Genomic DNA, 9,444 nt, shown 5'->3' on the forward strand with positions numbered 1-9,444 from the left:
AGTAGGCTTTCTTTTCAGTTTGTGTTTGGTGTTAGGTTGAATTTGATTGGACAATAAGAGTAAATTGAAGTTGATTTAAATAGTCAATTTTCAATTTCTCTGTCTAGTTGAGGAATCATCCGGAAGAAATTTCATGGAAATTAAAACCTTAAGTGCTGTTTGACGTTTTAACTTAAGATAATTCAAAACTATTTTGCGCTCTCTTCCCAAGATGGCTGCTGAGGACGAGTTACTGCTGCCACGGCTCCCGGAGCTGTTCGAAACGGGCAAACAGTTACTGGACGAAGTAGAAGTAGCGACTGAACCTGCCGGTTCCCGGATAGTCCAGGAGAAGGTGTTCAAGGGCCTGGACCTCCTTGAGAAGGCTGCCGAAATGTTATCGCAGCTCGACTTGTTCAGCCGTAATGAAGATTTGGAAGAGATTGCTTCCACCGACCTGAAGTACCTGTTGGTGCCAGCGTTTCAAGGAGCCCTCACCATGAAACAAGTCAGCCCCAGCAAGCGTCTAGATCATTTGCAGCGGGCTCGAGAACACTTTATGAACTACTTAACTCGGTGCCATTGCTATCGTGTGGCAGAGTTTGAGCTGCCCAAAACCAAGAACAACTCAGCTGAAAATCACACTGCCAATTCTTCCATGGCTTATCCTAGCCTCGTTGCTATGGCATCTCAAAGACAGGCTAAAATAGAGAGATACAAGCAGAAGAAGGAGTTGGAACATAGGTTGTCTGCAATGAAATCTGCTGTGGAAAGTGGTCAAGCAGATGATGAGCGTGTTCGTGAATATTATCATCTTCACCTTCAGAGGTGGATTGATATCAGTTTAGAAGAGATTGAGAGCATTGACCAGGAAATAAAGATCCTGAGAGAAAGAGACTCTTCAAGAGAGGCATCAACTTCTAACTCATCTCGCCAAGACAGGCCTCCAGTGAAAACCTTTATTCTCACTCGGAACACGGCCCAAGCCAAAGTATTTGGAGCTGGTTATCCAAGTCTGGCAACTATGACAGTGAGTGACTGGTATGAGCAACATCGGAAATATGGAGCATTACCGGATCAGGGAATAGCCAAGGCAACACCAGAGGAATTCAGAAAAGCAGCTCAGCAACAGGAAGAACAAGAAGAAAAGGAGGAAGAGGATGATGAACAAACACTCCACAGAGCCCGGGAGTGGGATGACTGGAAGGACACCCATCCTAGAGGCTATGGCAACCGACAGAACATGGGCTGATCTTCCCACAACACGAAGGACTGCAGGGTGCACAACTCCCCCGCCAAGAAAAACCATGCAGTCCTCCCCTCCCTGGGCTCCCACTTCAGCTCTGTACAATGAAGGCAAAGATGCTAAATCTTGCTTTGCATTCAATAAAGTGTTAAGTGATTAAGAGTGAAAAAAAAAAAAAAAAACTTTTTTGCCTCCTCCTTGAAGAAGTAAATACAGAATCATTAATGATAAAAGTAAAAATGTTATATTGTCCAGGACTGGTAAAAGTGTAGTAAAAAAAAGCCCTCTTTTAGATTGGTAGTATTGCTTACTCATACAATCCTCGTGAAAATCAATTTGGAACGATGTATCAAGAACATTATAATACTTGTATTCCTTGATCCAGTGATTCAACTTCTAGTAGCCTGTTATGAAAAGAAGTCAATGTTATTGACTGATAGTTACATATAAGGATATCTTGACAATGATATTAATTATAAAAAGTAGAAAAAATGTAAAATTTTATAAGAGGGGAATTAAATAGTCTCCTATTAAACACATATGATTGAATAATATGCAGCCATTGAAAGGGTTTTTGAAAAACTTGTAATGATATGTTTCCAATAATAAACATATATGTGTGTATATGTATGTATATGAATATGTATGTATATACATGTATAGATGCATACTAACATATTAATGTATGCAAATACTTGTCGAGAGAGAGAAAGAGAAAACAAAAAAGAAGATTGAAGGATTATAATTTTTGTTTATATTTATCTGTTTTTTTTTCTAACTTTTCTAAAGTGAGCATGTTTTACAGACAGAGAAGTCTTATATTTAAGAGTTCCTAGAAGCACTCCTCTTTATCCCAGAGTAATTATTTATAGTGCTTCAATTTACTTGTAAAAGCCTCTTTGTTTGGATATTAAATTATATGGTCCACCTATGCATAATTCAGAAAAAAAGATTTAAAAGTAACCACGAAGTGGCATAGGATTTGACTATGTGTAATTGCACAAGCAGTTTGAAGGATATATAGAATTTGACCCAACTTCTACCACATGCGAACATATTAGAATTTTCAATTACATGAAAAAAATAAAGTTATGATATTGATATAACCTATATGGTTAATAATATAACTTGTGAACAAAATATATTCAAAGAATAAGAAATATCTGAAGTAACAGCAACTGAAGTTATAACTCTGAAGTTCAGACATAAGTTTTGAGTAAGCAAATTTTTAAAGATTTTTTTGTCTTCTATTATTTGAACTTTTACTGGGAGAAAGCTTTATGGTCCCACTAGCAGGGATTATTAAACTTTTGCAAATGTACTAAGAGCTAAATTTTAGATCAAAAAATTTTAAAAAATTGACTTTTCACCCCAAATTCTTCTGGCACTCATAAAAAAATCTGAACCATATAAACAAATGTTTACAAGATTCATAATAAAAATCTAAGCAAAAGATGGACAGATTTACAACAGAATAATTATAAATTGATGCAAGTTTAAGTATATTTTATCTACTTGGTGTCATATTTCTCCTCAATGTACAGCATAAATTATCTCTGAAATCACAATACTTTTCTAGGTGCCACATCAAAGCAAACTTTAAATCAAAATTTAGGTGCAACCATCTCTCAACTCCCTTCAATCTTACTCTAGCTGACCACTGCCACTCATCTGGTAAATTTAAAAAATAAATAAATTTTAGGATCATAATTGATATGGTTTGGCTATATCCCCACTCAAATCTTAAATTGTAGCTCTCATAATTCTCACATGTCATGGGAAGGACCCAGTGGGAGGTAATTAAAACATGAGGGTGGGTCTTTCCTATGCTGTTCTCATAATAGTGAATAAATCTCATGAAATCTGATAGCTTTATAAAAGGGAGTTCCCCTGCACATGCTCTCTCTCTTGCCTACTGCCATGTAAGATGTGCCTTTGCTCCTCATTCACCTTCCACTATAATTTTGAGGCCTCACCAGCCATCAGGAACTGTGAGTCCAATAAACCTCTTCTTCTTTACAAATTACTCAGTCTTGGGTATGTCTTTATTAGTAGTGTGAGAACAAACTAATACAGTATTTGACTGAAACAATAAGAAACGTAAAACTTTGGCTAAAAAGTTTGGTTTTATTGGATTGGACATGGGGTTATCCTGGCCATGTTGGTTGCCCATAAGGTGAAGGGAGCCAGGACACTCAGAAAGAGAGACCACCCTGCAAAATGAACCCAACTGCATGGTAATACCTAATATATGACAGGCAAATTGATGAGTCATGTTCTTCCTCATGTGCTGCTTATTTTTCCTAAAATAAAAGTCACAGACTAATGCATGGAATGTCTTGCATTTATTATTTCTGTAGATACAGCTTTTTAAATCCAACTAATAAAGATAGAGCTATACAATGGGGAAATGACAATCAAAAGCATCAGTTCTTAAAAAAAACAAGAAGACCCCAAGTGATTTCCAGTTCACCAAAAGTCAGAAATATGGTCAACAACAATAATGACAACATAATCATTAGGAAAAGTCCAGTAGCATTTTCAGAATAAGATGACAAATGATACCTATTGATACCCTGTTCTGTGCTTACTAGAGAACAACTGAAATACTGTGCTCTGTTCTGTAATCCAGGGATTTAGAAGAACAGCTAAAAAGAAAAGAAAAGTACTAAAGGAAACAATCTAAATAAATAGCAGCAATAATAAAAACACCAACAAAACAAAACAAAATCAGGGCTCACACATAAAGAGAGAAGACTAATTGACCAAGTGTGGACTGACTGATGAACCTAAGCCTGTCTAATTTGGATTAAAGGGGGCTTAGTGGGGTTACATAGCTCACTTGGGGGAATATAGGTAGTCTTGCGGAAAATAAAGCTTTTCAATCTAGTGGCTTCCAGAGGGCAGACCTATAAATCTAGTGGGCAAGATACACCTGACTTCTCTTCTTTTAAAATAGTAAAAATTGGTGGGGTGGAGAATAGAATTGGGAGCAAGGTGAGAATCTCAGGAGCATAAAGAGCAACTCCACTGAGGAGCCCCATTTGCGGGAGATACCTCTGCAGGGCTTGAGTGAAAAATAAAAATGGATTCTCTCAGCATGCTGGATGCAGTCCTCTTAGAAAGATCGAAGAAGTGAAAATGTACACAAACGCCCTTAAAGGGCATAATGTTTTCCTTTAGGGGAAGGGTAATGGCAAAGCACATTTTGAAAACATTATGTTGATGTATTTTTTATGCTTTTCCTCAGAAATCATATTCTCAGGTGATTTTCTGCAATGATAGCCCCAAGGAAAGAGAAGTAGGTGAAATTTCCTTGGGAAGGAAGAGGATATGATGTAAGTGACATCTCAGCCTCATTAGAAAGGAAGTGAACAGATCACCTCTAATGTCCTGGTAGACTGCAAAAGAGAAGAAGACAGAGAGAAGTAGCGACACTCCTGTATTCTGACCTCTCCTCTGTGAGATAATGTCTTAGAATGAAGATGTATTAGAGAGGGAGAAGATGAAGCTCAAAATTTGTGGTCCCACTTCCACTTGTGATTCTAGCAGGAGTCACACTCTGCAGGAGGCTTCAGCCATAGGGCCTCACAGCAAGTTAGGGCAGCCCCAAGGGTAATGGGTATTTTTAGGTCAAGAGAAAAGTCCTAAGCTTTGGTTTGTTTTTAATTGAACAGGACTGAGGTTACCAAAATGGAATAAAGTAAATACTTTTCAGCTTTCAGGTGGGTGAGGACAGATGAGGTAATTTAGGGAAGTTATAAGGAAAAAAAGCTGTATAATTATTAAAATATTTTTATTGTAATAAAATTATTAATAAATAATTTTTAAAATATTTTTAAATAAAATTATTAAAATAGTTGCTTATCTGAATGTAGCATATTAATTGGCAGACCCATAATAAATGAGTCACTAGAGAATTATTAATGAGTTGCACATTAAGGGGCTGACGGTTTTCATTCCCTTGCGGTTCCTCAAAAAAAGCAAGACCCTAGTATGTCTTTAGAGCACATACTAGCTATGCTAATAAAACCACCACATAAAAATTTCTACCTCTTTTCTTCTTATATACCTGTCCTTTAGAGGAAGATAATAAAATGACAACATTGCTTTTAAACTTATAGATAAGTTGCCTTCCAGACGTTCTTTAGCTCTGGTCTTATCAATATTATTTGCAATTTGACAGTTTTTCTGCAGCTTCAAAAGCAATACTCATCTAAAATATCAGCTTAAAAATACCCAGGAAGAAAAATATTGAACCCCTGTGACCACCATCTTTGCTTCTAGCCAAAAATATATATATCTAGGCAAATAATGGTGAGAGTGAAGTTTGTCATTTGATTCTCTATTCAACATACTAAACAGTATCTTATTTACTGATGTATGTATGTATGTATTTTTTAGATGGAGTCTCACTCTATCACTCAGGCTGAAGTGCAGTAGCTCTCACTGCAACTTAGCTGACTGCAACCTCTGCCTCCCAGGTTCAAGTGTTTCTCTTGCCTCAGTCTCCCGAGTAGCTAGGATTACAGACACCTGCCACCATGCCCACCTAATTTTTGTATTTTGTGTGTTGGCCATCCGGTCTAAAATTCCTGACCTCAAGTGATCCGCCCAGCTCAGCCTCTCAAAGTGTTGGGATTACAGGCATGAGCCACCATTCCCAGCCTAAACAGTACCTTCTTATTTTAATATTCCTTCTTTGTATTTTCTCCTATTGTTCCTATCCATCCAACCCACCACCTTAAATTTACAGCATCTCACTGGACTATCTCAAGAAATTTTCAGTTTTAAAGAAATGCAATGTAAGAAATCTGTATTACCCTTCTAATGTTGCCATAACAAGTTACAACAAACTTAGTAGCTTAAATGCAACAAATCTATTTTCTTAGTTATCTGTGGGTCAGACATCCAAGATGGATCTCATTGGGCTAAAATCAAGGAATCAGCAGGGCTGCTTCTTTTTGGAGAAAAGAATTTTAAGCAAAATTTTTATCTTTGTTAAGTTTGGGTTGTTGGAAGAATTCAGTTCACTTCTTTACTGTCTACAAGCCAAGTCTGTCCCCAGATTCTAGAGACAACTGCATTCTTTGGCTTGTCACTCTTTTCTTCATCTTCAAGGTCAGCAACCATGGGTAGAGTACCTCCACTCTTCAAATCTTGTCCTTCATCTCACGTCTCTCACTAGCTGGAGTAAGTTCTCTGCTTTTGAGGGTTCTTATGATTTAATTGGGCCTATTAGGATAATATAGAAAAATCTTCCTGTCTCAGGGTCTGTAACTTTAACCATACTTGCAAAGTCCTTTTGCTATTTACAGTAACACATTGACAAATTCTGAGGGTTAGGGCATGGACATATTTGGAGAGCCATTGTTCTGCCTATTATGGGCAGTCAGTGAGATATTGGTGCTTCTTTTTTCTTAGCAGTAAAATGATGGGACTGATGAAGAAAACATTGCATTTCAGTTCAAACTTGCTGCTTTTATAAAATGAAGCTGGTGATAACCTATCTTCCACTGACATTTACATTTTTACATTTTTTTTTGTTTCTCTTCCTTTAAATGCCTACTCTCAGCCTTTTCAATATGTCAACAAGTTAATCTGATAAAACAAATTCACACATGCATCTTTGTAAAATAAACTAGGATCATCATTTTCCAAAGAAGTTGATTATTTGCATTTCTTAATTAAATTGTCCTGATTTCATCATCCCATATGTTAATGATTCACTGGATAGTCTCATAGTTAGCATCAGGAGAGGGTTTCTTCAAGTCCAGGCCCTATAACTGACATATGTCGGAGCATCCTAACATGTGGAATCATTATTGTTGATTATAAGGAGGATGCTGTCATGAGTGATCAACACCTCTTATCAGAAATGAAGGATTTATAACCATAACTGCTGGAAGTGCTGCTGGAGTACTGCCCTCTGCTATCAGCCCTCCCTAGGGACTGCCTACCTACCACATTCAAGATGAAAAATTCTTTGGGACAAGTAACATCTAGTCATTGGTCAACTTGAGGTATGGAAGTAAAGCCCCCTTTCCCTAACTCAGGACAACTCTGAAGTCCACTTCAAGCTCCAGAGCTCCTTATGATGTCAGCTAAGGTCTTTTGGGAATTATATCATGGCTCTATTTCTCCCTCCTCTCAATCTTGGTTTCATCCTCTCTCTTCCACATATGTTGATCCCAAATGTGTTTCCTTAGGAACTTCCTACATGCTTCCTAAAGCCTAGAGCTTTATTAACACAGAAGAAGGTTATAATGATGACTACTGGTATGCATAGAAATTTATGCAAATTAAGGTTACCTCGAGTATTAAAAAATGATGACAATGATGATGGTGATATTTTGAAAAGAAGTGGAATTGCAAATCTAATGTTACATAATATATATTTATAAAATAAAGCACTCTCATGTTTGTGATAAGATATAAAGTATAAACAATGGAATAATTTGTCATAAAAATTTGTCCTATCATTCCTCTCCATAACCTAATGGAACTATGTCGGTGTCTTTTTATTAGAATACTCCTTAAAATGCTTAGTTCTATTGTTAAGGGCCACTTTATGGATAGAAGCTCATTAATTTCCTATTGATATAAGCTAATATTTAGAAATATATTGGTCAAAGGTATTTCGCCCAGTTTTCTTGGATAATGTAAAAATAAGGTAGGCATTCAACAGAACTAACGCCAGGCTTTTATCCTGCACAAAATTTTATGATATTTATCTACTTTTCAACAAAGGCATGTTAGTATTCAAATCATGTATCTACAGACATGTATGCTGAGTACAGCATATGGTATTATCATTAAGAAAGAGATATGGAATCCAAGCACGTTGGGAAGTTGAAGCTGGACGATCACTTGAAGCCAGAAATTCAAGACAAGCTTGGGCAGCAGTGAGACCACCACCTCTAGAAAAATATTTAAAAATTAGCAAGGTGTGGTGGTGTACCTGTAGTCCCAGCTACTCAGGAGGATGAAGGGGGAGGACCTTTTGAGCCCAGGAATTGAAGACTGCAGTGAGTTATGATCTCTGAAAGAAAGAAAAAGAAAAGGAAAGAAAGCAAGAAGGGAAGAAGGAAGGAAGGAAGAAAGGAAGAAAGGAAGGAAGGAAAAGAAAGAAAAGGAAGGAAGGAAGGAAGGAAGGAAGGAAAGAAGGAATGAAGAAGGAAGAAAGAAAGAGAAAAAGAAAGAAAGAAAGAAAGAAAGAAAGAAAAAAAGAAAGAAAAAAAGAAAGATGAGAGGCACTGCAAAAATCTAGAATACCTTTGTAATTGAGAGACTTATTAAGGAAATGAACTAAGGAAAAAAGAAGAAATAGATGTGGAAAGCATTGAGCAGAATAAACAAGAAGTTTTGCTTACTGAATGGAGGAGGTAAGGTAAAAAGTTAAACATAACTTTGATTTTTGGACATTAATGATTGTTTTTCTTGGTTATAGAGAAGCAGAAATAGAAGAGTGGGAAAAAAAGCTATTAAAGATAAAAATTGGTACATTTTATTTTGAATATATTGAGTTACAGATTTAAACAAATTCAGAAGTGAAACAAGGAAGTTATTTAAATAGTTTAAACAGCATTGAACTTAAGATATTTCAGGCCAGGCACAGTGGTTCACGCCTGTAACCCCAGCAGTTTGGGAAGCTGAGGTGGGCGGATTGCCTGAGTTCAGGAGTTCGCGACCAGCCTGGGGAACACGGTGAGGCCTTGTCTCTACTAAAATACAAAAAATTAGCCGGGCATGGTGGCATGCGCCTGTAGTGCCAGCTACTTGGGAGGCTGAAGCTGAGGCAGAAGAATTCCTTGAACCTGACAGGCGGAAGTTTTCTGTGAGCCGAAACCGTGCCACTACACTCTAGCCTGGGTGACAGAGTGAGTCTCCATCTCAACAACAACAATAACAACAAAATTTCATAGAAAAATATGGATTTAAAACAGAAAGAACTAAATGAATTTAAACAGTACAATTTAAAAGGAGAAGGATTTTTCCCTGAAATTGATTACTAACTGATCCCTGATATTAATTTAATGATTATCAAACATTACTGCAATGCTTTCTTCATTGTAATATAATTACAAACTCAACTAATATAACTTTACTGTCATCTCTCAACTAGTCTCACAAATAAGAAAATAAATGGTATAATTAATCCAAAACAGTAAATAATACAAAAAAACAGCTAGTCAAATCATACATATTATAGTATGGGA

At 36.7% G+C, this 9,444-nt stretch overlaps 1 pseudogene across 1 annotated transcript; it reads left to right on the top strand.

Annotated features, from left to right (window-relative positions):
- The first annotated feature begins 204 nt into the window (after positions 1 to 204).
- Positions 205 to 1,380, top strand: LOC105507260 (annotated as a pseudogene). The gene has a single exon (XR_001001066.1). The product of XR_001001066.1 is annotated as an immunoglobulin-binding protein 1 pseudogene (transcript).
- The last annotated feature ends 8,064 nt before the right edge of the window (positions 1,381 to 9,444 follow it).

Source organism: Colobus angolensis, unplaced genomic scaffold, assembly GCF_000951035.1.
Source record: "Colobus angolensis palliatus isolate OR3802 unplaced genomic scaffold, Cang.pa_1.0 Scaffold147, whole genome shotgun sequence".
NCBI classification, from domain to species: domain Eukaryota; kingdom Metazoa; phylum Chordata; class Mammalia; order Primates; family Cercopithecidae; genus Colobus; species Colobus angolensis.